We start from the raw sequence: 27,730 nt of genomic DNA, 5'->3' as shown, positions 1-27,730 counted from the left end.
GTGCTGTTCCAGCAATAAAGTTTCAACTTTGTTTAGCCTGTCCCAGGATGGATGTATTGTCCCAGTCGAACTGGTGTCCCTCTTGGTCTTTGTGTATGGATACTAGTGATAGTTGCTCATGTCTTTTGGTGGCTAGTTGGTGCTTGTATATCCTGGTGGCTAGTTTCTTGCCAGTCTGTCTGATGTAATGTTTGTTGCAGTCCTTGCAGGGTATTTTGTACATGACATTCGTTCTGTGGGTTGTTGATACGGGGTCCTTTAAATCCATCTGGAGCTGTTTCAATATGGTGGTAGGTTTGTGGGCTACCATGATGCCTCGGGACCGGAGTAGTCTGGTCATCATCTCCAAGATGTCTTTAATGTATGGCAGGGTGACTAGAGTTTCTGGGATGTTATGTGTTCTTATTTAGGTCTGTTGTGTAGGAATTGGTGGACTGCGCTTATTGGGTACCTGGAAAGACACACACACAGACCAGATACTACAGTAATAATCATCTCTACACCCACAAATGAAGCTGCATCAGGACATTACTTAAATGAGCCACAACACACTGCAACACCCAGAAACTAAGAGAAGCTGAGGAAAAACAACTATACAACGTATTCAGGAACAACAGGTACCCGATAAGTGCAGTCCCCCAATTTCTACACAACAGATCTAAACAAGAAGCCACAACATGCCCATAGACTCTAGCCACCCTGCCACACATTAAAGACATCTCAGAGATGATGACCAGACTACTCCAGTCCCAAGGCATCATGGTAGCTCACAAACCTACCACCACACTGAAATAGCACCTGATGAATTTAAAGGACCCTGTACCAACAACCCACAGAACGAACGTCATATACAAAATATCCAGCAAGGACTGCAACAATCATTACATCGGACAGATGGGCAGGAACCTAGCCACCAGGATACATTTGCACCAACTAGCCACCAAAAGGCATGACCAACTATCATAGTATCCATACGAAGAGGGACACCAGTTCGACTGGGACAATACATCCATCCTGGGACAGACTAAACAAAGACATGCACGGGAATTCAAACCAGAACTTCATTAACAAGCACATCAGTTTGGACCCCATTTACCAACCTCTCAGAAAAAGAACCGGAAATGTTATCACGCACCACAACAGACCAAGACAGATAAATAGCAAGTGGTACAGGACACCAGCACTTCATTGGAGGCTCACTGATGCTGTTACCTAGCATAGTGATGAAACGTCTGAGAACAAATCTACTAGCTCAGTGAGCAAACCTACAACCTGATCCACAACCTGAGCTACAAATCTCCAAAATCGCAATAACCATTACAACTGTTTCATCAATCTATCAACTGTGTCCTCAACTCTCTTCCCTTGAACAATGTTGGACAAAGTGAGAATCATTAAATGATACTAGTTTATTATTCGGGACACACATTCTCAATTTAGATTGCAGAAACTAGTGCAGTCCTTTTTTCTTCTCACTATCATGTGCTCTGTCTCCACAAGATAGGATCATGAATGTAATGTTTTCTCACGATTGGGCCTGTCAATTTTGGTCATGCATGCATAACTGACCTAATGGAGGGAAGGTCATTGGTGATGCAGCTGAAGATGGTTGGGCCGGGGATATTACCCTAAGGATCTCCTGTGGAGATGTCCTGTAAATCCAACAACCACAGCATCTTTGCTTATGCTGGTATGACTCCACTGACTCTAATTTTGCATGGACTCTTTAATGCCACACTCAGTCAAATGTAGTCTTGAATTTAAAAGCAATCAGTCCCATCTTGTCTCTGCAGCTTGGCTCTTTCTTTCATCTTTGAATCAATGTTATAATGGTGTAAGGAGCTGGATGGTCTTTGTGAAATACAAACTGAGCATTAGTGAGCAGGTTATTGTGAAGCAAGTGCTGCTTGATCACACTGTTGTTAACACCTTCCACCACTTCGCTGATGATTGAGAGTTGACTAATGGGGCAATAATTGGTTGGATTATATTTGTCCTGCTTTCTGGATATATTCCACATTGAGAGGTGGATGCCAGTGATACAGATGTGCTACAACAGCTTGGCTAGGTGTGCAGCAACACTGAAGCACACAGCTTCAGTACTACTGCTGTAATGTCAAATTCCTGAGATTTTTCAGTATCCAATGCCTTCAGTCATTTCTTCAGATCATGTGGAGTTAAATCAAATTGGCTAATGACTGACACCTGTGATACTAGGCACCACTGGAGGAGGAAGTGTCAAACTGTTCACTTAGCACTCCTAGCTGAAGATTATTGTAAATGTTTCAACTTTATCTTTTGCACAGATACACTGCGCTATCCCAGAGCTCTATCTCAGATTCTACATGGCACCTATTTCATGAATCCCAGCCCAGTGGTGAAAAGTCCAATGAGTAGGGTAAAGTCTCTGATATTAATACTATTCTGAATCTGAGGTTACATTCTGGATAAGGATGGGGGACAATGAGGAATTGTAGAACCTCCTCATCTACTGAGTTGTTTAATTGTCCTCCATCATTCACAACTGGATATATCAGGTTCCAAAACTTAGGTCTGAATCATTGCATATGGAATTAATTCACTTGCAATCACCTGCTGCATATGTGGTTTGACACAAAAGTAGTCCTGTGTTGTAGCTTCACCAGGTTGACACCTCATTGTTAGGTACGCTTTACACTGCTCCTGATATGCCCTCATACCTCCTATGTCTTTCATAGAACCAGGATTGATCCCCTGGTAATGGTAGAGTAGGGGATATGCCAGACCAAAAGAGATTGCATTGGAGTACAATTTTGTTCATGCTGATAATCATGAGGCATTGTAGACCGTCTTTTTATTAGTTGTTAGGTTGGTTCAAAATTGAACCCATTTAGTGCAGTGGTGCAACACAATGGTGGGTATCCTCAGAATGAAGACAGGACTGTATTGTTAGTATGAAAATGCTGAGGGGGTTCTTTAAGGTATGATTAAAATTAATACAAGAAGACACATGCATGTTAATATGAAGCAAATTTATAAGCTTAATCAAGTTAACATATATTAGATGCATATGCAAATGAATGAATGCATCAGTTAGCCTAAACTATATAGTATACACATACACGAGTGCAAATATAAGTGAGTCTCACACTTCCATCTATCTGCCAGGGACTTTGGCAATGGTTGCACTCAGAGGTCTACCTCAGATTCCATGGCACCCAACCTAAGGGGCAACTCTTTCACACAGAGGATGGTGCGTGTATGCCACTGCCAGAAGAAATGGTGGAGGATGATACAGTTACAACATTTAAAAAGCATCTGGATGGGTATATGAATAGGAGGGGTTTGGGGATATGGGCCAAGTGCAGTCAAATGGGACGAGATGAGGTTAGGATATCTGGTCAGAATGGACGAGTTGGACCAAAGTGTCTGTACATCCCTACGACTCTATGAACTCCAGCCCAGTGGTGAAAAGTCCAATGAGTGGGGCAAAGTTCCTGATATTAATACTATTCTAATCTGAGGTTACATGCTGAATCTCCATTTTATAATGACTGCAGTACTTTTTGAAGCTTCAAGACAAGCTGAGAAACAAGTCCATGTTGCCCCATGTAACTGTACAACAGGACCATTCTCAGACACGTTTCAGTGCCACATGGTTACCTCCCAGTCAAAATAGGCTAGTTTTGCATTAGGCCTGTTTTCATGTATTTTTCCACTTTCCTTCAATTGCTCATTGCCGTGATTACTTAACCCTTAATAATCTGGTTTGAAGATATTATTTTTAAGTCCAATACTGCAAGCACTTATCTCTACAAGGACTGGGCAGTGGTCAGACCTATCAATGCTGTCAAGATTAGATGCATCTGGGGCAGACAGCTTAGTGAGGTTGATGTTAAATATGTTGTTCCCTCTTGTTGCTTTCTTCATCACTAGCTGCAGATCCAGGCTAGCAGTTGTCTGATGCCCAGATAGTGCATCTGATTTCATTTCCTTTTTGCAGCATTTTTGCAGTTTTTGTATAACTGAATAGTGCACTAGTCTATTTCAGAGGACAATTAAAATTCAAGCACGTTGCTATACAGTCACATATAGGCCAGACAAGGTATGAACACCAGTTTAACTTCCTGAAAGGACACTATAGAAATAAATGAAGTTTTATGTCAATCAACAATAATTTCACAGTCATCACATAACTTTTAATTCCATATGTTTTTAAAATTCAAATACCAACTCATGATGTGATTCAAACTTGAATCTCCCGAACATTATCTGGATCTCCGGAATTACTAGTCTAGCAAAGTAGCCATTGCCTTTCCATGTTTCCCAATTGCATTTTTGAAAGATCTGGTTCTAATTTCTAATCTAGTAACCTGGTCTACTCTTTAGGTGCTAAGTTAATGCCCTCACATTGAAATCAATTTAGCATTCTTTTGTCTATTCACTTAATATCTCTTTATAACATTATGCTTCTTTCTACATTGCTTACATTGCAAGTTGTCATAAAATTTGGATTTGTGTCTCTCTAGCCAATCATTTAATTCATTACTAAATATAGTGAATAGTTGAGGACCACAGATTCTTTCAGGACACCATGGTCACATTCTGCTAATTAAAGTACCTGGTCAATTATCCCTACTCTTTAACTTCTGCTGCTCAACCTATTTCCTATTTAGGTCAATAATTTGCCTACAATTCCACTGACATAACATTAGCTAATAGTCTCTTATGAAGGATTATAGTAAATCATTAAAAACCTTATATAACTCCACATAAGTAATATTCATCAACATTCCACTGCCCATTACTTTAGTCACTCCTTCCAAAATTCAATCAGGTCTGTCAATTATGACCACCTATTTAACAATCTATGGTAATCTTTCTTTCTGATCAGCTAAAAATGTTCATGCAGTCAATCATCCTATCCTTAATAACAAAATCTTGTAACAACCCAACAAAATATGTTAGGCTAACTGGTCTATAACTATTTTTTCCTCACTCCTTTTTCACACTTTTCCAATATCCATGAATGTTCCTGAATTGATAGAACTTTGGATGCCTATAGCTATAGTTTAAACTACTCTATTTAAAATCCTGAGATGGAAACCTTTAGATCCTGCATTTGTCACTCTTTAGTGCTATTCTTAACTTCATTTCTGTTATTTTGTTTACGTTAGTTTTAGTAAGCCTCTGTTCCTTATGCTGTTACATTGGGATTTCCAACATGATGACCTATAAGAACTGATACAAAGCAATTGTTTAACATTCCCACCATTTCCATATTGACAATATTGCCATTATCAGTTTAAATGGGCCCATCTTTCTCCTAACCACTTCCCCCCCCAATAAAATTGTAAAAGCTTTTGTATTGATTTTTAATGCCCCTTGCAAGTTTTCTTTCATACTTCCTTTTTGTACGTCTCACTAATTCCTTTGTCTCCCTTCGTATCTTTCCTATTTGGTATGACCTGTGGTTTCTTTTACGTTTTCATGAGCTTTTTCTCTTGGTTTTATATGTCTCTTACCTCTATAGTTGTTCATGGCTGAGTCCTTTCTGCTTAAAGATAAACCGTCATTCCGTATTATACTTTTTAAAAAAAAATTCCCAATGACCCTCTGTCATTTCAGCCCTGAACAAAATTGTCCAGTCCATTCCACTCTGGACATGCTCATGCCTCATTATATTGAACTCACTCTTACCTAAATTATATCTAATCACAACCATTTTGAATCCCTTCCTTTCAAACATCTTGTTTATTTCTCATTACAAATCTAATATAGATGCTTCTAACATAGTATCGTATCCTGGACAAACTCAAGAAATTCACTGCCATTGTGACATGTTTGTCTATGCATCCAAATAAGTATAAATGAAAGTTACTTCCCCCTACAATTAAAACCACTCTGCTTTGCCAAAAGCTTGTCTAATCTCTGAATTTGTACAATCTACCACTCTGCAGCTGCCACCAAGGGGAGTATACGTAACTCCCAACACAGTCTTAAACCTATTTCTACTCCTTAATGCTACCTATAAAGTCTCCACTGTCTTTTCAGCACTTGTTATATCCTCTCCTGTTATCCAAATGATTCTTTTTTTAATTTAATGACTAAGAGTACTACTCCATTCCACCACTTCCCTACCTGTCCTTTAGACTTTATGACTTTGTAGCAATGAGTCCAAACATCTAGTAGTTTTGTCTCAATAATAACTACCATATCATACCCTTCAATTTGAATTTGCACTTGCAATTAGTTCACTCATTTAGGATGCACCCATTAACTTGTCATTCAGCTGTAATATTTTATTTACCTGATTTTTATTTTTCTCTTCTTGTTTAACCATTTCACTCCTTTTAAGGTTTCCTTTACCTGAAATTTACACAATTTCTGACCATTAATCAAATCTCTTCCCTTTCATTTGTTTCTGATGTATTATTAATAATGTCATGTCCCAGTACTTGAGGAACTTTCAATCAATGCTTGTTAAAGATGGGACGCAAACAGTCTATTTAAAGATCGCCACTTTAAATCAATTGGTCTTTTGCATTTTGAGGTTCAGAGAGCTCTAAATCTCAGATAAATGCCTAACTAAATAAAGATATTCACAGCCATCTGGGCAATGACCTGTCTGAGGATACACCAATAAAACAACTATAGAATTCCACATGGCCTGTCTCTCTGTTTTCTACCTGGGAAGAAGGGGACATCAGAACATTGGAACATAGAAGCAGGTGTAGGCCATTCAGCTCCTCAAGCTTTCTCCACCATTCAACAGGATCCTGGCTGATCTGTGGTCTAACTCCATTTACCTACGTTTGGCTCAAATCCCTTAATAGTGCTGCTTAACAAAAATGGACTCCAAACATTTCCCCACCACAGAACTCAATGCATTCAAGATAGTTGTGAGTAATCTTATTCACCTTCCAGAAATACTCAACTTTGGTACAACTAAGCAGCTATTGGCTGAATGGCCAGTTTGCTATTCAGAGCAACAGCAATAGTCTGTCTTCAAATCCCACACCAGCTGAGATTACCATGAAGGATTCTCCTTCCCAACCTCTCCCATCACCTGAAGTGTAGAGACCCTCATGTGAAACCACCACCAACTATCTCTCTCTAATGAAAGAACAATCTCCTATGATTTAAAGCAGCAATTTCAATTTAATAAAAAAAACTACAGGCCTGACATAAAGGAGACTGAGACAATTTTATGGTGTTACAATATTTTATCTTCATATATCTTGAATTATATTGTGTGTGTAATTATGTGTAAGATCAGTGAATGAAATGTGTTATTATATTCAGCAAGTCAGTGACAATAAATAACCTCTTTTTACAACTCACAAAACATTGCTCCAGACTATTTAATTGGGACACTTGCTCTGAGGGTAAAAAATTCACACTTCTTACATACTTGCATTGCCAATTATTTTTGAGTCATCCACAAACCTTGTAATAGTACATTCACTTCTATCGTCCAAGTCATTGATATATGTTGTAAATAATTGTGGTCCCAGCACTGATCCCTGTGACACTCCACTAGTTACAGGTTGCCATTCTAAAAAGGCCATGTTTATCTCAACTCTCTCTCTCTTCTATTAGTTAGCCAGTCCCCTATTTACCTAATCATATTCACCCCAACATTCTGTCTAATATGTAGTACCTTATCAAAAAAACTTTTGTAATTCTAAATATATTACATATACTGGTTCCCCTTTATCTATCCTGCCTGTTACTTCCTCAAAGAATTCTAACAAGTTCATCAGGTATAATTTCCCATCATGAAGCAATCTGACTCTGCCTGATTATATTGTGCATTTCTAAATGTTAAACTACTATATCCTTTTGATAGACATTTAACATTTTCCCAGTAATAAATGTTAAGTTAACTGACTGTGCAACAAGTTTTTGTTTGATTAAAGAAGGCGCAATATGAAGAATAGTCATACTGGACAAGCCAGTGTGTACAAATATATGTGATTTCCATAATGTACAAGTGAGTCACACAATGAGCATTTTAAAACTTTATTTGAACTTCTACCTTGTTTCTACTTTGGGCAGAGAGTTTCACAGGGCCTCAGATTAAATCAGTGCTTCTCAGTCCACCTTCTAGTGTGACCCCATTTCAATGCCTCAGACTCTGTGTTGCCAGAGTGAAAACTTGGGTAGTATAAGCATTGTTTAGCTGGAGGCTTCAGTTTCTGGGAAAGGGAAGCTTGAATTGCTGAGAGTGGGAGACATCGGTTGCAGAGCTGAAGACGGAAAAGTTGGTGCTGAGGTGGAATGGTGGGAGAGTTGAGGGGCTTCTTGCCCAGGGTGGGAGAATGGACTTGAACATTGGTTATGTTGATGAAAAGGCAGGTTTCTCCACAGCAATTGAGTTCCCATGTTTTCCTCCTTTTTTAACAGGAACTAAAGGTGTCGGAGAGCAGGCCATTGGGTCACTCCCATGTGAGGAATTAAAGGGGCCTCACAGCTGTCAGGAGGCAATCCAAGATTCACAGCCACTATTGGTGCCTCAGAGTTTGCAATCCCAAGATCTCACTTTGCAATCCCATGGGGAATCATGACCCATAGATTGGGAAACCTTAGAGTAAACCAAGAATGACTGCAACTATAAGTAGCCAAATTTTTAAGGCTTCCAACGGCCATAGTAGACAAAGATTGTTCCACTCCAATTTCCACCCATCCCCATTTCATGAGAGGGATAATTCACACCAAGGATGTGGCCACACAGTAATAATAATGCACAATAAAGTCAGATTCAGAAATCCCTTGAGCAAAGCAAGATTTGAGTAGCTACCAAAGTCTAGCAACTAGTAACAGATTGGATGGAAAAGTGGTCCTCTAGTGGCATTGGCTTCATTTAAAAACACAGAAAAAGTAATAAAAAGGTAAATTTAATGATTTAACAGAGCTCCATGCAACAGAAGTGCACATTGGGAATTCGGGCATGAAGGTCAGCATGCCTGATTTGTGGCCCACACAGCTTTCCATCAATTAATTTTACTCATCAAACTATATTACATGTATTATTTTTCTGGATACACATAATCTGATCTCCATGGTCTTTTATTGTGACACTCTGTGTGTTAAATGGATGGACAGACAAAAAGATAGACAGAGAGAAACACAGATTGGTATAGGATTCTAAAATTTGGAATGAATAGATTGTTGAACAATCGGATAACAAACATACACCAATGAAAATCCTAGAAAATGAAGAAAGAAAATATAGATGAAAATATGTACAAAAACAGTTTGGTAAACAGGCAGTCATTTTGATTGATACACGCACACAAGCAAATAATTAACAAACAGAAACAGATAAACATAACGGTAGTCAGATAGGCAGATAGATATTGACAAAGAGATAAATAATCAATTAGGTCATATTACATTCACTTGATTTGATTCTATTATATTAAAATAAATAAATCTTAAATATAATGACATTTTATGTAGTATTTTCAACCTAAGATTGAAGGTTTTTCTCTTTTTAATCGTTTTCGTTAGGTTTTTTTTCCTATCCTGGGGGAGGGAGCCAGGTGTTTCTCCATCCGAGCGAATGTAACTAAATTACACGCCGTCTGTCATCTCCTCTGGGAGACAGGGAATGTTAAGTCAGGAAAACACAGCCCTGAGAAATTCAGCGCCACTAACTCAGCAAAGGGATCACACAAGAGGGATAAAAACAGTCCTTATATCCAACAACAACCAAATGAAACTAACTACAATGTTCATTGTACTTTCTGCAAAATTCAGCACTAAAAACCTATGGCATTTTTTTCTATCGTAAAATCCCAACTGCCCAATTTGTTTTTTTATATATGGATGGGATACTAATGGTACACAAATATTATCAATTTACTACAATAAAATATCCTTTTTATAATTATCACAGGTGCAAGTAGCCTTCTGGTCTCAAGCTGAGGCAATGAACCCAGTTTGATTAGTTCAAATCAAATTTTTGAAACCTAAGCTGTTTGTGAAAAAAAATTAGCCCAGCTAAAGCTAATAACCCAATATTATTTCCTGCAAGTCGTACTTCACTACTCAATTTACTAAGAATCTGACTCTGTTTGTTTATCGAATCCATGTACCATTCTGTGTTTAATTATGTAAGTTTGTTTACTATTGATGCTCATTGCTTTGCTTGATTTGTTAAAGCCTGAGTGTGGATTCACAGATAAAAGGCGTAGAAAGATCTGGAAGCCAGAGCTAAAGCATGAAGCAGACATAAAGCACTGTGATAAAACCTGTTACACAAATCTAGTGTCGCCTCTGCATAGATCCGAAGTACAAACTATGCAACACTACGAATGCAGCATTGATCTGAATTCTAACACCTGGGAGTAAATTCTCTCGATGGTCTTATTGCGTCATTGCATTCATTTAGAGTGATATTATTTTAATTAATTTAAAAATTAATTCTTAAAGTGCATTCAATGCAAACCATGTTGCAAAAGTTTGATGAATCTGTTCAACATCTGGTGTAGTGTACAGGTTCCTAAACAACAAACATGACGTCATAGCTTCGGTACAGACTGAGCCTGAACTCCCAACAATCGGAACTATGTTTCACAGCATTCTTTTCAGTCCCAGTTTAGATTTTTTTTTATATAGGTTAGAAATAATCAGAAATCTCAAACTGTTTCTTAATTAGCTTGCTACCTATCCCAGTATTTGATCTCATATGTCTGGTTGCCTAGCTTTACATCATGTGTATATTTTTGTACTAAATTCAATTACTTTCTCAAGAATTCAATTACAAAATCATAATGCACTGAACTATAACAATATTCAATCCAAATAATGCTGGCAACAGAGTGGATAGAGAATTATACTACATTCTCCACTGTTTTCACTGAAATATTATGAAAATATATTTCAGTTATTCCTCATGGAGCTAATTAAAAGGTTCGGCTCCATCATTCTTTCAGGCAATCTTCAATTTTTAAAATATATGTAAAGCTGAAGATCTAAAGTTAGTAGTCCTGTTAGTCTTATCATTTTGTTCATCCAGCTTTGTCTTTCCAATGATGTTCCTGTATTTCTGTCTTTGGTTTAGATCTGCTAACATCCATGGATTTTACTTGTGGGAGTTAACTCACAAAGGGAGTATTGGACAAATTGTAACCGCCATTCTTAAACCCCAGATCCCCACAAGTTTAGATGTTGCTGGGAGCGTGAAACGTCAGCTCGTTAGGATGTTCACTACAGTTACGTCAGTTTGCAGAGGGCTCTCAACACAAACATTGATCCATGAGCCCATCAATCTTGTGCAGCCATGAAGGTATACCACATACTGGTACAGTTACATTCAGTGCTACACAGAGATTCACACAAACATTTGTAAAGTCGGGAGAAATAGCAAATGTGCTTGTGGTAATTTTCCAAAATTCACTGGACTCTGGGTCAGTTCCAGCAGATTGGAAAACAGCAAATGTAACACCACTGTTTAAAAAAGGAGCTAGCCAAAAGATATGGAATTGTAGACCGGTTTGCTTAACTTCTGTAATCTATTATCAAGGAAGAAATGGCAAGGCATTCTAAATAGAAATTGGCCCATTGGAAATAGAAATTGGCTCATTGGGCAGTTGCAGCATGGGTTAATGAATGGCTGGTCATGCTTAAATAATCTACTGGAATTCTATGAAGACATTATGAGCATGGTGGACAATGGGGACCTAGTAGATGTGGTGTATTTAGATTTCCAAAAGGCATTTGACAAGATGCTGCACAAAAAACTGCTGCATACATTAAAGATGCAAGATGTTACGGACAATGTATTAGCATGGAGAGAGGATTGATTAACTAACAGGAACCAAAAGGTGGGGAAAAATGAGTGCTTTTCTGGTTGGCAATCAGAAGAAGGAGATTGAATCGGACATGAGGGACCCATTAGGAGAGAAATCTAGCTTGGCCTCACAGTGACAATCCCTCCAAAAAAACTGAAGGTTCTCCAAAAAACTCAACACAACTTGCACTTATTCAAAAGAGAATAACATTCAGCCCATAGTGTCCAAAGGAAATACAGCAGAGAGGTGCACCTCTCTCTACATTGTAATTGTGGATAATACTCTAATTTCTAGAATCAACATCACTTTAATGTGTTTGATCCAGGTGTCATAGTTGTGAAGCATAGCACACAATATATGATTTAATGGCCTGAAGCAGTTTAACAGCAGAATTGATTTTGCTGCATGTTTCTGAGGAAAAACGTATCAATGAGATGGGATGGCTGAAAGGTCTGAGCTTTCTTGAGCTGTAAAAGTATTTCAGAAGGAAGCCATTGTTTGGCACAGCGTGGCGCAAGAATTGTTTTGGAACAATGAAAAGAGATGTGCAGAACAATCAAAGTGACCTAACCTCACTGAAGATTAGGAAGAATTTAATGAATTTTCCAGGTAGATCGGAACAAAGAGACTGAGTCACACAAATTCTAAGAAGGCATCATGTAAAGCATGTCTGCTGTTGGCAATAACTGTCCCCTAACTGTGCTAATAATACTGACTTCATCTGGTTAACCTAGTTACATCCAATGTCAGTGCGGTAGCTTTGTACAATTTATATTCTGAAACGTCACCTGTAAGTTTTCCTTCTTTCATATCCTACATGCTTTGCTGTTACAGAAAAAAAAACTTTTGTAAGTATGTAATTCCTGCTGTACAGTATATTGATATCATTGTACCCATTATGGATTAAGGAGCAATACTGACATAATTTTAGCATCAAAATGTACTTTGGCTCCTTGTGCCTCCTTTTTCAGGGACAAGAAAACATATACAATTATACATAGGGTGCAAAATCTATGGCCACTCACACCAATGAGATAGAATATGCAGCACTTTATGTAGAGAAACCATGGATTATACCAGAGATACTGAAGTAGGATTGCTGACAGCTTTGAGTTCATGGTGGAATTTTGCTGCTGTTGTTATGAAAATGTAGATGTTCTCTACCTTAAAGAGAGTAAAAGCTCGCAGTCTACAGCTGTTGGTCTGGTGACAGTTCTCCTCCTAACTGTTCAATTTTCCCTGGTTTTATACCCCAAAGCATCAATAATTTTTAAGATTATCAATATACTCAATTCAAACTTGATTGGAATTTGGTATTTATTGGGGTATAATTTAAACTGATTGGCTAATTTGAATCTGTTTTGTCATTTCCCCAGTAGCTGGAGAACATGTTACATTGTGTCTTATTGAGAACACTTGGTGCTGTCACTGCTAGCCTTTACTGTCTTCAAGGTACAGTACACCCACATGTGCATAACTCTGTTCAATCTTCTACTATTATATCCTGCAACTATTCAGAGAAATGTAAAAGCCATAAGACCAATTTTGACAGTATTAAGCAAGAACTTTCAAAAGCTGATTGGGGGCAGATGTTCATAGGTAAAGGGATGGCTGGAAAATAGGAAGCCTTCAGAAATGAGACAACAAGAGTCCTGAGAAAGTATATTCCTGTTAGGGTGAAAGGAAAGGCTGGTAGGTATAGGGAATGCTGGATGACAAAAGAAATTGAGGTTTTGGTTAAGAGACAAAAGGAAGCATATGTCAGGTATAGACAGGATAGATCGAGTGAATCCTTAGAAGAGTATAAAGGCAGTAGGAGTATACTTAAGAGAGAAATCAGGAGGGCAAAAAGGGGACAAGAGATAACTTTAGCAAATAGAGTTAAGGAGAATCCAAAGGGTTTTTACAAATACCGTAAGGACAAAAGGGTAACTAGGGAGAGAATAGGGCCTCTCAAACATCAGCAAGGTGGCCTTTGTGTGGAGCCGTAAGAGATGGGGGAGATACAAGACAAGTATTTTACATCAGTATATATTGTGGAAAAGAACATGGAAGATATAGAATGTAGGGAAATAGATAGTGACATCTTGAAAAATGTCCATATCACAGAGGAGGAAGTACTGGATGTCTTAAAACACATAAAAGTGGGTATATTCCCAGGATCTGATCAGGTGTACCCTAGAAATCTGTGGGAAGCTTGAGCCTGACAATGGTGGTGGGCAAGTTTTGGAGGGAATCTTGAGGGGCAGGATGTACATGTATTTGGAAAGGCAAGGAGTGATTAGGCATAATCAACATGGCTTTGTGCATGGGAAATCGTGTCTCACAAACATGATTGAGTTTTGTGAAGAAGTAACAAAGAGGATTGATGAGAGCAGAGTGGTAGATGTGATCTACATGGACTTCAGTTAGGCATTCAACAAGGTTCCCCATGGGAGACTGGTCAGCAAGGTTAGCTCTCATGGAATACAGGGAGAACTAGCCATTTGGATACAGAACTGGCTCAAACATAGAAGACAGAGGGTGGTGGTGGAGGGTTGTTTTTCAGACTGGAGGCCTGTGACCAGTGGAGGGCCACAGGATCTGTGATGGGTACACTACTTTCCGTCATTTATATAAATGATCTGGATGTGAGCATAAGAGGTATAGTTAGTAAGTTTGCAGATGACACCAAAATTGGAGGTGTAGTGGACAGCGAAGAAGGTTATCCCTCAGAATACAACAGCATCTTGATCAGATGGGCCAATGGGTTGAGAAGTGGCAGATGGATTTTGGGAAAGCAAATCTTGGCAGGACTTATACACTTAATGGTAAAGTCCTCGGGAGTGTTGCTGAACAAAGAGACCTTGGAGTGCAGGTTCATAGCTCATTGAAAGTGGAGTCGCAGGTCGATAGGATAGTAAAGAAGGTATTTGGTATGCTTTCCTTTATTGATCAGAGTATTGAGGACAGGGGTTGGGAGGTAATGTTGTGACTGTACAGGACATTGGTTAGACCACTGTTGAAATATGCATGCAATTCTGGTCTCCTTCCTATCGGAAAGATGTTGTGAAACTTGAAAGGGTTCAGACAAGATTTACAAGGATGTTGCCAGGGTTGGACAATTTGAGCCAGAGGGAGATGTTGAATAGACTACAGCTGTTTTTCCTGGAGCGTCGGAGGCTGAGTGGTGAACATGTAGAGGTCTACAAAGTCATGAGAGGCATGGATAGGATAAATAGACAAAGTCTTTTTCCAGGGGTGGGGGAGTCCAGAACGAGAGGCCATAGGTTTAGGGTAAGAGGGGAAAGATATAAAAGAGATGTAAGGGGCAACGTTTTCATGCAGAGGGTGGTACGTGAATAGAATGAGCTGCTAGACGAAGTGGTGGAGGCTAGTACAATTGCAACATTTAAAAGGCATCTGGATGGGTATATAACTAGGAAGGGTTTGGAGGGATATGGCCAGGTGCTGGCAATTGGGACTAGATTGGATTGGGATATCTGGTCGGCATGGATGAGTTGGACCGGAGGGTCTGTTTCCGTGCTGTACAACTCTATGACTCTATGACTCTTTCTACTGAAAGGTGATGTGAACTTCCCTCTTAAGAAATAATTCCCTGTTCTCTTTCCCTCATAGTCAAAGAGTCATAGACATGTGCAGCATGGAAACAGACCCTTCGGTCCAACTCATCCATGCCGACCAGATATCCCAAGCTAATCTAGCCCCACCTGCCAACACCTGGCCCATATCCCTCCAAACCCATCATATTCATATACCCATCCAGATGCCTTTTAAATGTTGCAATCGTACTAGTCTCCACCACTTCCTCTGGCAGCTCATTCCATACACATACCACCCTCTGCATGAAAAAGGTGCCCCTTAGGTCTCTTTTATATCTTTCCCTTCTCACCCTAAACCTATGCCCTCTCGGTCTGGACTCCCCCGCCCCAGGGAAAAGATTTTGTCTACTTATCCTATTCATGCCCCTCATGATTTTATAAGCCTCTATAAGGTCACCCCTCAGCCTCCAAAGCTCCATGGAAAACAGCCCCAGCCTATTTAACATCTCCAGGTAGCTCAAATCTGCCAATGCTGGCAACATCATTATAAATCACTTCTGAACCCTTTCAAGTTTCACAACATCCTTCCGATAGGAAGGAGACCAGAATTGCACGCAATATTCCAAAAGTAACCAATTTCCTGTACAGCCGCAACATGACCTCCCAACACCTCTACTCAATACTCTGACCAATAAAGAAAAGCATACCAAACGCCTTCTTCACTATCCTATCGACCTGCGACTCCACTTTCAAGGAGTTAAGAACCAGCATTCCAATGTCTCTTTGTCCAGCAACACTCCCTAGGACCTTACCATTACGTGTATAAGTCCTGCTAAGATTTGCCTTCCCAAAATGCAGCATCTCGCATTTATCTGAATTAAACTCCATCTGCCACTTCTCAGCCCTTTGGCCCATCTGATCAAGATCCCGTTTTAATCTGAGGGGTAACCTTCTTTGCTGTCCACTACACCTCCAATTGTGGTATCATCTGCAAACTTACTAAGTATACCTCTTATGCTCACATCCAGATCATTTATATAAATGATGTAAAGTAGTGTGCCCATCATCGATCCTTGTGACGCTCCACTGGTCACAGGCTTCCAGTCTGAAAAACAACCCTCTATCACCACTCCCTGTCTTCTATCTTTGAACCAGTTCTTTATCCAAATGGCTAGTTCTCCCTGTATTCCATGAGATTTAACCTTGCTGACCAGTCTCCCATGGGGAATCTTGTTGAATGCCTTACTAGATGTCCATATAGATCACATCCACTGCTCTGCCCTCATCAATCCTCCTTGTTACGTTTTCAGCAAACTCAATCATGTTTGTGAGACATGATTTCCCACGCAAAAAGCCATGTTGACTAACCCTAATCAGTCCTTGCCTTTCTAATACATGCACATCCTATCCCTCAGGATTCCCTCCAACAACTTGGCCACCACCGATGTCAGGCTCACTGGTTTCCTGCTTTGTCCTTACCACCCCTCTTAAACAGTTGCACTGCATTAGCCAATCTCCAGTCTTCCGGCACCTCAACTATAACTATCGATGATACAAATATCTCAGCAAGGAGCCCAGAAATCACCTTCCTAGTTTCCCATAGAGTTCTTGAGTACACCTGATCAAGTCCTGGGAATTTATCCACTTTTATGCATTTTAAGACATCCAGCACTTCCTCCTCTGTAATATAGACATTTTTCAAGATGTCACCATCTATTTCCCTACATTCTATACCTTCCATGTCCTTTTCCACAGTAAATACTGATGCAAAGCACTCATTTAGTATCTCCCCCATCTCCTGTGAAATTCAAAATGCATACAACATTTCACAATACTGCCTATCTGTAACTTTAATCATAAGATCATAGCCTAAATCTTCCAAACAGCATCAGAATCCTTGTTGGGCACAAATCAGAAAAAAAAGGACATGTTAATTTTCCTGAAACGGAAAGGCTCTGCATTCTGATCTACAGTGCAGAAGAATTTGTTCAACACAGAAGACTTCACTGAGAACAACAATTGAATCATTGTAAAAGCCATACTCCATTTTTACAGCATTAGCTATTGGTGGGATTTGATACAAAACTAGATGGGGATTGAGTGTTCAGGAGAATTTAAAGGAGATTTAGACAAATTGAGCGAGTAGAAAAATGGAGTGTACACAAGTGTGAAGATTCTAGTCTGTGTCTCTAAAATGACTAAGATACCCATTTATTTCTAATGATTGCTACCATTTTTTCTATCTTCTCATGAATCCTGCATGCATTCAGATAAATAGTCTCTAAATCTATCATTTTAATATTTTTCCCTAGTCTGACCTCCTTTCTTCATACATAGCTTGTACATTCTCACACTCTTCCTCTCTTGCCACCCTACACTATTATTCTGGATTAGTGGTGCTGGAAGAGCACAGCAGTTCAGGAAGCATCCAAGGAGCAGCAAAATCGACGTTTCGGGCAAAAGCCCTTCATCAGGAATAAAGGCAGAGGGCCTGGAGCATGGAGAGATAAGCTAGAGGAGGGTGGGGGTGGCGAGAAAGTAGCATAGAGTACAATAGGTGAGTGGGGGAGGGGATAAGGTGATACGTCAGGGAGGAGAGAGAGGAGTGGATAGGTGGAAAAGGAGATAGGCAGGTAGGACAAGTCCGGACAAGTCATGGGAACAGTGCTAAGCTGGAAGTTTGGAACTAGGGTGAGGTGGGAGAAGGGGAAATGAGGAAACTGTTGAAGTCCACATTGATGCCCTGGGGTTGAAATGTTCCAAGGCGGAAGATGAGGCGTTCTTCCTCCAGGCGTCTGGTGATGAGGGAGCAGCGGTGAAGGAGGCCCAGGACCTCCCTGTCCTCGGCAGAGTGGGAGGGGGAGTAGAAATGTTGGGCCACGGGGTGGTGTGGTTGATTGGTGCGGGTATCCCGGAGATGTTCCCGAAAGTGCTCTGCTAGGAGGCGCCCAGTCTCCCCAATGTAGAGGAGACCGCATCGGGAGCAATGGATACAATAAATGATATTAGTGGATGTGCAGGTAAAACTTTGATGGATGTGGAAGGCACCTTTAGGGCCTTGGATAGAGGTGAGGGAGGAGGTGTGGGCGCAGGTTTTACAGTTCCTGCGGTGGCAGGGGAAGGTGCCAGGATGGGAGGGTTTCTACCCTACACTATTAGTTTGCTCTTTCTCCTCAACTTTCCAAATCTCCCTGCTCTTTAACCCTCTCTCATAGATACCCATCAATTCTACTGGGAACCACAGTTATGGATTAAGTCAAAGACAAATGTTCTGGGTGACATTCAGACATTCAATTTGCAGAAGCAGGTTTTTTTTCCAAAGAGAAGAAAGATTTCACTGGTAGTGAGTTGATATAAGGATGCACCATATTTCACCTGAAGAGAGCCTGAGCAATCAGGTCATTGGTTTGCTTAAAAAGAATAATACTGTACTGCTATAGCATAATGATCTGATGTAGCAGATCAGGACACAGACCATGGAAATCTTCCATAGAAAAATTGAACTCTTTCCATTTATGCTCGCACTGGTGGTATGTTGAGTACTATCTGGTTTCTGACTGGCTGAAGAACAGCAACATGAATGTGTGCTGTCAGGCCAAATCTCTTGAAAGATCAGTTCATCCATGTATCAGTACAAAGGCAAAGCCTGCAGCAGATCCATGTTTGAACTACAATATAGGAAGCTCCTATTGCAGTACAATATCCATCAGTTTACACATTCCTCATATTCAGCTAGTACCTTGGAGAAGCAGAAGGCTGGGATTAATGATTACATTACAGTGTGGAAACAGGCCCTTCAGCCCAACAAGTCCACACCGACTCACCGAAGCGCAACCCACCCATACCCCTACATTTACCCCTTACCTAACACTACAGGCAATTTAGCATGGCCAATTCACCTGACCTGCACATCTTTGGATGGTGGGAGGAAACCAGAGCACCCGGAGGAAACCCACGCAGACACGGGGAGAACGTGCAAACTCCACACAGTGGAGTTTGCCTGAGGCAGGAATTGAACCCAGGTCTCAGGCGCTGTGAGGCAGCAGTGCTAACCACTGTGCCACCGTGCCGCCCACCGTTCAAACAGGTAATTTTTTCGGGGGCAAGGGAATGGGAAGGACAGGGAAAAGGAATAAGGATACAAAAATGTACGACAACAATGAGAATAGGGAAAGAGGGTGGCCGAGGCACCATGGGAACAAGAAAGCACTATCTTTCATTGGTTACCCCCAGAGGGTGGTTCCCTCATCCCTTACCCTCCTCCCCACCCCAGCAGGGAGGAGGTGGCAGTAGGAACCTGCTGGACAAGTAGCAAAAGAGCTAGAAGTATTATTGTGACAGGATTGGGATTATAAATATTTGGGACATGACATTAGAATATCTAATTAATAGTTAGTAGAGTCAGCTTGAGACAGGAGACTATTGTAATAGATGGAATAGCTAAATATCTATCATGACAAGTTAGTCTGGAATGGAGGATCACTGTGGCAGAGTTAGCAATAAGTATCTAACCGTGACATTAGAATAACATTAAGTAGAATGTACAACTAAAGAGATAATGATAATTAACGTCACTGGTTTATTGTGTAGCTAGAGTGAGGTACTTTGATTAATATAGTTGGGCATGCTGATAAGCTAACAGAAACATGATAAAAAATATATAAAAATCCAGGGACCTGAGGTTCGTGGGCATTTGAGATCCTGCTTTCACGGTTTTTTGTTTGCAAATAAAAGACCTATTTCTTGAGGAACTCTCTGTGTCGAAAATGTGTTGCTGGAAAAGCGCAGCAGGTCAGGCAGCATCCAGGGAACAGGAGAATCGACGTTTCGGGCATAAGCCCTTCTTCAGGAAGGGCTTATGCCCGAAACGTCGATTCTCCTGTTCCCTGGATGCTGCCTGACCTGCTGCGCTTTTCCAGCAACACATTTTCGGCCCTGATCTCCAGCATCTGCAGACCTCACTCTCTCCTCAAAGAACTCTCTGTGTCTCCTGGTGATTCTCTATATTTCCTGCACAACAGTAGCAGACCAACAGAATCGCTGAGATTGTCAGTGAATAGCATTGCAGAATTCTACAGGTCAATTCAGAGATAGGAATGCAGACTCTACACTTATTACATGGACATATGAAGAAACCTCAGTATGCCAGCTTGAATCCTGGGAAAACACACAATTGTCATCAACCATGACCTTGATATCACAAAAGTCACCTTGAGACTTACATTTCTAGGTCAAAGATTGCTGGCACAGTGAGCAGTGCTATAATGATAGAAATTCCCCGGACAGTGAACACTCATCTCTGTTAATCCGTGTAACTGATTAAAAATGAAATACAGATAGAAAGAATGGATTTCATTCCAATTGATCTAGGTCATTACATTGAGCAAGGAGTGCGCACAGCCATATTGAACTAACAGTAATCCTGCTACACTGTATAGTTGCAGTGCTGTGTCACGTTATGCCAATTGTCCACTGAGGTGTGGGTGAACAACTTATCTGTAACATTTCTTTTGCTTTTGTGCACTGCTAATTAGCTTAATGTAAAAATAATGCTAGCATTCTTCCCAAGGTAGCCAGGAATGTCTATATAACAACAGCAGCAACAATTTATATAGCACCTTTAATGCAATGAAATATCCCAAGGCATGTCATGAGCATATCTTAAAACAAAATATGATATCATGCCACGTGGGATATATTAGGCCAGTTGGCCAAAAGCTTTGTCAAAGATGTGAGTTTTAAGGCCTGTTTCAAAGGAGGAAAGTGAGATAGAGAGGCAAGGACTTGTAAAGAGGAAATTACAAACCTTCGAACTGAGGGGACTGAAGATGCAACCACCAATAGTGGAGCATTAAAATCAGGGAAGTACAAGAGGCCAAAATTAGAAGAGAGCTGATACCTCAAAGGATTATGGAGTGAGAGGTTGTCGATTACAGAGATAGGGAGATATCATAAAGGTTAAGGGCAATGTGCCTTAAACGTCACTGTTCTGTATTAGTAGTGTCTTATAGAATGGGTTGCAATCATTTCTGGGAAACCTGGCCATGATACACAGAAATTTAAATGCAGAGCTAACCACACAGCTTGCTGAAATGATCACACATTGGAAGAAGCACTTTCCCTTGCATAATTTCTCCAAGTACTTTTGCGATTCCAGCAAACAACACAGTAAATTTCACATAAGATATGCCCTTGTTACACTTAGAGTAAATAGATTCTAATGTTGCATGTTCAAACAACCTAGAAGCTAATATTATTCATTTCACTGAAACTTGCAATACTTAGTTACATATTTGTTCTTACAGCAACAGTTGCTAAATTTTAAACAAATTCATTATATACAAGATATTTTGATGCTGTATAAACTATAAGTTTTTACTTTATTCCCTATAAGGATTATTTTACTTTTACAAATTCATTTCATTTAATAATTTTTGGTCAGAGAGAGAACAATTTAACGAAGAAGAAATTAAGAAACAATTGCATGCAAGGCCTTTCTAATCAGTTGCAAAATAATTTTGTAAGGATTTTCCCACCAATCAAAATATTTGATCTGTTTTTGTTAATTCAGTCTCTTCTAAACCTATGGCCCATCATTATTAACGGAAATAAAATTCTCCATCACAAATTTGAGAATGATTCTAATCTTTTCAGAACTACCCACAATTTGAAATGATCATTGTGATATTGACACATGCATTCATTGCTTCCCAACTATCTGCAGTAATTATGGAAAATTCTGAATGCATGGAATTTTGTTGGCCTACCCAGAGCTTTAAGATCAGTGGTTGGGACACTTCACTGGGGGAGGAGTCAAAAATTCAGTTTCCTGAAAATGGGTTAAAGCTTTGCTGTTAAGTTCTCATAGCATTTCAGGCAAGTTGACTCTCCCAACCTACTGATCAGGAACCTGTTTTGTATTCATGAGCATGTCATGCATACATATTAATGCCCCAGCCAACTGGAATTATGTTCATAGTCACAATTTTGTCAGGCAGAAATGGAAAACACATGCTTACAAACAATGCCAAATGTATTTATGAGATGATGAGATAAACTTCTTCCTCCAAATTCTGGTGAGTACAAACTTCTTCAGCTACTTGACTCCTTCATAGCCAAGAAATTTCTTTACACAAGTACAGAGTCAGTCATGAGATTTGACTGAGCCGACAAGCTGGCACCAGCAAGGCAATGCCAGCAAACCTGCCCAGGTGACTAAAGGGGCAGAACTTAAAACACATCTCAACTTAAAAGACCATCTTCTTCGGTCATGCCCCTGTCCAATGCAAGCCTCTGATGGACAGATATCAGATGTGTATGTTCTATAAGTTGTACTGAAAGGTCAGTGACCTGATAGAGGAATAATCTGTTCCATGTTGTAGCTCCTTTCATGCTTTAAGAGTGACTCCTGGCAGATGTATGAGAGGCCGTGGCTTTGTGGTGCATGTAGTGCCACATTGTTAGCTACAATTAAGTAACAGGCATTGATTGTACATGGAGCATCTAATATAGTTGCCTGCCACTCAACTGTGAACATCCCTTGCAGTCTTGCAATGGAAATTGACACTCATAAGGGGAAATGGAGCTTTGAGTGGTACATTGTGCAGCTGATCATTCATACCTTGCAGCAATACAGGTCCTCTTCAGTTGCCCATGAGTGTTGACTTCTCATCCATCTCTGTGCAGGCTACCTGAATGGGGACAATGAAAAAAGATTGTGTGATACTCCTGAGTTGCAGAAAGTGAAGTGCCATCCAGTGCCCAGATGTTGGAGCCCAGAAGGTCCCAATGGGCAGCAGAAATTCCAGTTCACAGACTGTGGCATTTTACCTGTGTATGAATATGCAATGAACTGAGAAAACATAATCTCACAGTAACATTCATCTTGCCCCCTAATGGAAGATGATCCTCTTTGTACTTCCATCGACACACTTTGTGGCAAAAAAGGCTATTTCCCATAATATATGTGCAAGCTGCAAAAATACCTGTTTTTTTAAAAATGATGGATCTGTTGAAAAAAAAATAATGAACTAGAATAGACTGATGAAACACTCATTCACGTCCAACTTGTGAATTGTGTCATGTGTGAAGATTCAATAACTCACAGACATATCTCCATAAAACAGCTAATATTATTTTTTCACTAATAATTTATGTAGTTGATCTTTACTTGATACTCAAACGCGTTTTGTCTCAATCATTTATATGTAGTGCTTTATTGAAATTTAAAAAACCCTTTTTTTCACTAATTGCTTCTTAAATCTCTCTCTCCAGCCTGTTCCCTGTGCTGTACCTCTCTTTGTTTATCTTACACACTATTAGATTTTATTTTGCACGATCTCCAGAGTCCATCTTCGTCACTGAGACTGAAAGTCCATTAAGTATCCTCTAATCCCAGTCAGTGACTGTGTGTGGCTGAATATCACTCTGTAAGGCTGTATATTAATGGGCATTGATGTCTATAGCTGTGTATTGATGTGTATGGAGTCTATTGGCTTTCCACTTTCTGTTCTCTGTTAGTGGGGTGTGGTGAAATGCTGGTCCAGGATGGAGTTCATTAGGAAGTGCCTCTTGAGCAGCAGGGACCCTGCCCGCTGTCACTCTCAGCCCTTTGTTTGCACAGATGTTGCCGATTAATGGAGAAAAAAAGAGTCAGTCTCTTCTCATGCGCTCTCTATCAGACAGTGAATACAGGAATATGTGACCATCTGTACCCAGTCTACAGAGAGTCAGAGACAGATCAACAGACAAAGAGAGAGTGAGAAAAAGCATAAGGCAAAGAAAGAGTGAACGTGATGAAAGCGAAATAAAGAGGAAGAGACAGAAACCAGGAGATATTTTCAAAGATGTACAGATTTAAAAAAGAACAGGGACAAAGCATGCTACTGTAAGAAGAGAGAGGAGAAAGGTCAAAGAAGAGGAAACAGATTAATTTACACACTTACATAATTTTAGACTGTAGAAAGTCAATGTACACCATTCGCAGAAATATGGACAATGGAAATTCTACCTCTACCTTGCCTTTAAAAACACAGCTGATATGCAGATCAAACCACAGCAGTTTTTAAATGTACAGCTTAATATCCAGAACACTTTTCATTTAGTCTGGGTTAGACAATGAATGCATAAACATGTGGCCATCTGTACAGTCTGCTTTGAATTTCAGGCAGAAAGAAAGGGTGGAAAAGCAGGGAAAAAAGGGAATACATAACTGGAAAGTACAGTGAGCAAAAGACAGAGATAAATGAGGTGTGCAATCTAAAAATTTAAACTCCATAAAGCCAAGTTATGAAATCAGCGATTTAAATAAATATCAGTTTTTGATATTGGAAATCAGAGCAAGAACTCAAAATAATGGAAGTGTGCCTACTATACTACAATGACAAGGCAATAAAATGTTTACACATTGACAAACATTGGAGCCAAAAGTTAATCCACATTGTCCATGGAGAGTATAATCTTGTAGAGCATACATTAAAATGGGATATTTAGGTTAAGGTCCAGCTTAGATACAAGCAAATTAGAAACTTGAAAGGTCTGAATTACCAAGAGAGCAATAATGCAGTGCAACACAGTGGGACTTCCACCCACCTTGAAGTATTGGGCTAATTCCCTGTAAATAGTACAATTAGCCAACATACTTAGGCAGAGACATTATAAGGTGTGTGAATGTGTGTGTCAGATTCGAGAGTGTGGTGCTGGAAAAGCACAGCAGGTCAGGCAGCATCCGAGGAGCAGGAGAATCGACATTTCGGGCATAAGCCCTGTTAGATACTCTGGAAGGGAGGTTAAGAAAAATCAAAGAGACCAGAATTCAATCTAAATTGGTTCATGAATGGAGAAAAATAGGAGGCTAGAAGTGATCCAAGTTGGTTATTGAAAAGGGAAATGAGATTCGGGGTCATGAAACTCCTGGAGATAAGGAAAAGGCATGAAGCAGCAGCAGGTTTTACAAAATATGATGCCAGATCAAAGAAATTAGAGACAAACTTCATGTTTGTTAACAGAAATATGGAAAAACAGGAATGTTTTTTGTAGATGGGTAATCAAAGCCCAACTAAAAATGTGACACATACTTTCTGGACAGAAGAAGTTGTGGCAGTAGATCCAACATCCATGGAACTGGTACAACTTTCTTGAAGTGCAGCAAGAAGTTTAATAACTTCCATAAAAACCCAGGATTCGTCATTTGCACAGTGTACCCTCCCTGGAGTGTGGGAGACGATATGGGATCAATGTTTTGAAGCAGTTATAGTTTGTGAAAAGTGATGTTTCAAAGGTGAAGAAGAACAATCTTTCTATTGAATCAAATTTATAAAAGGAAGCTCAATTTTGGTTCAGAGCCAAATGCTTGAGTTTTACACTTCAGGCTATATTTGTGGTGACAGATGTAATCCAGATCTAAAGCTCAGGGGTACAGGCAGGAGTAAAAATTGGATGGCTTTAGTTTTCCCAAAACATTAAGCTGGAGGAAGTTATAACTCATCTGGGATAAGTCTCATATACAAAAGATCTTAAACAGCTTTTCTATTATCATTTTGAGGGGGAACAATTAACTCTAGATCATTTATTTTAATGATAATAAAAGAAGATGGAGATTATGTCAAAAATGACACTGTAAGATCAAAGAATATGTGATGGTATTAAAACAATCAAAATATCAAAAACAATCATTTGGATAGTAAATGTCCTTCCATTCTTATTTGATATCCAGTTAATATCTTAAAAAAGACTAAGATAGCAATTTTCATTGGTATAACCACAGATCCCCTTTGCTAATAAGCCTTGTAACTTATTCCTAAACAGCAGTGGATTGCTCTCAAAACATTTGTTGCTTATTGCATGATTTTTGGTATTTTTGTAAATTAATTGCTCCTTGGTTGAGCCATAATTTTCAAAAAAACAATTCTGGGCAAGTTATTTATGAAGGGTGTATTTTATAACATGAATAATTCAATCCATGATATGAAAAGTGTTTATGAATTTGAAGTCATGTGGCCTAAAGAGTTGCTATGTAACTCATTTCTATAATCTGGTATCTTCTGCAGTTTTCTACTATTTGCAAATATTTGATGGAACTGCTGTTAAACCTGAAAGTCAGTTCCCATAATTCACTGAATGGACATTGGGCAATTGAATGTAAATGTTAGTTGGATCATGAAAATAAAATGTTAAAGAAGTGATACATTTCAATGTAACTATTGTAGATATGAATAATATCAATGTATCAATTTGGCTATTCTATGTCTTTGAATTTAGCTCTAGACTTTTTAATAGCATAAATACAATTTGTCTCCTTCAGGTGCTCTGTATATGTAGTATCTAAACTGATGATGCATGTCCAAAGTATATGAAGTAATACCACATCTCAATCAAAAATTCATATACCAAACTAAAATCTATATCAATACAAGCAATGTCTTTAATATTCTAAGCTGTGAAAAAAAAATGAGATTAGCTGTTTAATGAAACTGCAGTGAAATTCAAACAGTGGATGTAGGTTTGCTCCCTGAGCTAGAAGATCATTTTCAGACATTTCGTTGCCATACTGGGTAACATCATCAGTGAGCCTCTGGATGAAGCACAGGTGGCATGACCCTATTTGTATTTATGTGTTTAGGTTTGCTTGGGTTGGTGATATCATTTCATGTGGTTATGTCATTTCCTGTGGTAATGCCATTTCCTGTGGTGATGTCACTTCCTGTTCTTTTTCTCAGGGGGTGGTAAATGGGATCCAAGTCAATGTGTTTGTTGATAGAATTCTGGTTGGAATGCCATGCTTCTAAGAATTCTCATACGTGCCTCTGTTTGTCTTGTCCTAGGATGGATGTGTTGTCCCAGTCAAAGTGGTGTCCTTCCTCATCTGTATGTAAGGACACTAGTGAGAGTGGGTCATGTATTTTTGTGGCTAGTTGATGTTCATGTATCCTGGTGGCTAGTTTTCTGCCTGTTTGTCCGATATAGTGTTTGTTAAAGATCTTGCAAAGTATTTTGTAAATGACATTAGTTTTGCTTATTGTCACAATATCTTGTGAGAACTGTGGATTTGGTGGGTGCGGGTGTCCCAAAGATATTCTCTGAAACGATCCACAAGATAGTTGTACACATTTCGAGTCCAGTTCATCTGCAACCTCTTCTGTAAGCCACAGTTGTGTACAGAGTTCACAATGAGTACCAATTTTGTGCGATATCAAACCATACAACAATCCTTGTTATCCCTACTTTGAAAACGGTTCTTTTCTCACTTCAGTCCACAATTTTTAAAAAAATGAAAATAGAAAGACACTGTCCTTACCATTCAGGAGCTGGGAAGATTCTGCCCCCTGAAGCTACCATTAGCCAAGGTTTAGAAGCTTTCCCAGGTGTACTGTAGGAATCAAAAAAAAGATTCCCTTCACACTCCTTTCA

At 39.5% G+C, this 27,730-nt stretch overlaps 1 long non-coding RNA gene across 2 annotated transcripts in view; it reads right to left on the bottom strand.

The window, feature by feature from the left end:
* LOC122555173 overlaps positions 1-27,730 on the bottom strand; it is a 153,932-nt gene that overhangs the window by 58,019 nt on the left and 68,183 nt on the right. For both annotated transcript variants that reach the window (XR_006313199.1, XR_006313198.1), the window contains exon 2: positions 22,944-23,013. This is a non-coding gene — a long non-coding RNA (uncharacterized LOC122555173). The remainder of the gene's footprint in view (positions 1-22,943; positions 23,014-27,730) is intronic.

This window comes from Chiloscyllium plagiosum, chromosome 12 (genome assembly GCF_004010195.1).
Source record: "Chiloscyllium plagiosum isolate BGI_BamShark_2017 chromosome 12, ASM401019v2, whole genome shotgun sequence".
In the NCBI taxonomy this organism is placed as follows: domain Eukaryota; kingdom Metazoa; phylum Chordata; class Chondrichthyes; order Orectolobiformes; family Hemiscylliidae; genus Chiloscyllium; species Chiloscyllium plagiosum.
This window is presented reverse-complemented; position numbering and strand designations above follow the sequence as displayed.